The sequence below is a fragment of the Pygoscelis adeliae genome, unplaced genomic scaffold, assembly GCF_000699105.1.
Source record: "Pygoscelis adeliae isolate BGI_AS28 unplaced genomic scaffold, ASM69910v1 Scaffold267, whole genome shotgun sequence".
Taxonomy (NCBI): Eukaryota; Metazoa; Chordata; class Aves; order Sphenisciformes; family Spheniscidae; genus Pygoscelis; species Pygoscelis adeliae.
Window position 1 is genome coordinate 1,154,136 of NW_008825150.1, and position 2,779 is coordinate 1,156,914.

The 2,779-nt window shown below is 38.1% G+C and overlaps 1 protein-coding gene across 1 annotated transcript in view; it reads left to right on the top strand.

Moving 5' to 3' along the window:
* The window catches only part of SRPK2 (SRSF protein kinase 2), a 109,794-nt gene that overhangs the window by 89,577 nt on the left and 17,438 nt on the right, over nt 1–2,779 (top strand). The window lies entirely within an intron of this gene.

Genomic DNA, 2,779 nt, shown 5'->3' on the forward strand with positions numbered 1-2,779 from the left:
GTAGTTTATTAATAAAATATGTGGTAACATTCTCTGGAATTAGTTTTAACACAGTAAAACTGAAATTATATATTTTTAGAAATCTTAATAGAAAAAGTAGAAACTTATTCAACTTTCTGAAACACTCTGTTTGTAGTATCTCTTTGAGGACAAATAAGCTACATGCATCTTCTCATTAAAGATAGTTTTGGAAATACATTTAGAAATATCTTCATCTATTTTAAAAGTGAAAACTTATTCAAATCTTTGTATTTTACAAATACATGTCTGAAAAAAGTAAGTGTGTGAGGAGGAGGAGAAGACTCAAATACTAGACACAGTTTGCAGGCGTGGGTGATGAGAAGAATTGCAGAGCTCAGAGGGAGAGGAGGAGGAGGATTGAAAGGAACATAAAATCCTACAGATATTATAAGCTCAGCAAGCCATGTGTTGGAAGTAATTAACCCATAAGTAAAATTGCAAATATGTTTTCTCTGGAGTTTAATACTAGCTTTTGCTTTAATACACAGAGAAGAACGTCCATTTCCAAATTTACTCTTCCATTTGGGGGCAAAATGTAGAATTTTTCTATTACACTGAAAACAAAGCATAGAAAATATTCCACAGTTTTGGTCCTTAATTCTTTGATTGATTCTTCTCTTAACTAACTGCAAAATTACTATAGAGACTTTTCATTCTTTTTACCTGCTATTTTGTAAACCTCAGTTGAACTTGATACCTTTTTATGGTATTGAATACCCTATATTTGTCTTTCTTTAAAGCTGTACCTACCCCCTGCTAATTTTATATACAGTATTGTAGCTGAAGGGACATAAAAAAGGCTGAAGTCTGTCTAGGATTGTGTTTAAAGACAGTGGGGTACTTAATAGCAATATCACACCTAGGGAATATAATATTCTTACAGTACTTGAGGTCTTCCAGCCCCTTACACTTTAATTCTTTTCCACGTTATATAAGTGTTACTGCTTTCTTCATGCGAGTCCTTTCTCAAACTTAAGGAGAAAAAAAAAGCCTAAAGAATCTCTGCCACTAGGGGTATCTTAATTCAGATTCACAATTATTTATGGAATTTCAGTATTTTAATGAGAAAATTATATTTCTGTTTTCTTGTTACGTAAGCTTTAAAGATAGTAAAGCATTTGAGGCAAAAACACTAGAATTGTCTTCTGCCACAGACTTTGGTTTTTTGCCCTTAAAAAATGCTGTAGAAATTTTATAATCTTACAGCACTGACATACAATTATTGCATTCAGTTGTCGTCATTGTATAGTAATGTAAAAAATAGAGATCAGTCTCTCAAGCTCACCCCAAAAATGCGTTGTTTCAAAACCCCTCAGGGTCTGCTTTCATTCCTGTATGGTTGAGAAAATGGGTTAGAGCACTGTGAGTGCTGGTCCTGTATCAGACTGAAAACAGCTCTGAGGTAGGGATTGGTTTGAAGACCTTAACAGCTCTTTCTGCACGGGAACTTGTAACAGAGATTAATGGCCAGGGAAACATTCCTGATGTGGAACTGCAAACTCCCAATTAATGTATTTAGGTTGTCTTTGGAAATTATGATTTGATTCTCTCAATCCCTAAAGCAGCCAAGAATTGTGAAGTACCGAAGTGTTTTAATGTTGTTGTAGTCCCACTTGCTTTCTCAAGTTTGGATTCCTTCTTGTACCTAGATGTGGTTCAGAAAATGCCCTTCTAGGCTACCTTGCTCTTGTTTCATATTTAATTCTCTTTATTCCACAATGTTTATTGTTACATGTGTCTTCAAAAAGATTGTCTGCCGGAGCAGGAGCTGGAGGTGGTGTTTATTTTCAGCCAAAATACAGCTCAGATACCCCATTAGCCATGTTGTCCAAGTCTCTCAAAGGAGAGCAAGGAGTCTTCTTTGTCATGTTGCTTTGCTTGTACAACAAGTCCAAAGTCATTAAGGACATTTTTGGAAGCAGTACTATGTGAAATGAGTGGTCCAGCAGTATTGCCGTGACTTTTTTCTTGGCGAGTTTCCATCCTTCCATCCTTTGCCCAGTGTGACAGTACCAAGCACACATGAAGTGGTGTCCTACCAGCTGACTCTGTATTGATTGCCTGTGGTATTTTTCATTTCCTGCTTTTTTAAAATAATAAAAAAAAAAAGATTGTCAGTTAAGGGGTAGCTATATGTTATTAAGTGACCTAAGCTTGAGGGTTGTGTTCAGGTTAGGTAAGGAATTGCTCTGATCATATCCATGTGTCAGAAATACTACATTGGTGAATGGGTAGGAAAGGCGCCATGTGGCTTTGCAGTGGGAGCCACGTTACATAATTACAGATACTGTCCTTCATTCTGATCATGATTTTCATAGAATCATTAAGGTTGGAAAAGACCTCTAAGATCATCAAGTCCAACCGTCAACCCAACACCACCATGCCCACTAAACCATGTCCCTAAGCGCCTCATCTACATGTCTTTTAAACACTTCCAGGGATGGTGACTCAACCACTTCCCTGGGCAGCCCATTCCAATGTTTAACCACTCTTTCAGTAAAGAAATTTTTCCTCATGTCCAATCTAAACCTCCCCTGGTGCAACTTGAGGCCATTTCCTCTCGTCCTATCGCTTGTTACTTGGGAGAAGAGACCGACACCCACCTCGCTACAACCTCCTTTCAGGTAGTTGTAGAGAGTGATGAGGTCTCCCCTCAGCCTCCTTTTCTCCAGGCTGAACAGTCCCAGTTCCCTCAGCCACTCCTCATAAGACTTGTTCTCCAGACCCCTCACCAGCCTCGTTGCCCTTCTCTGGACAC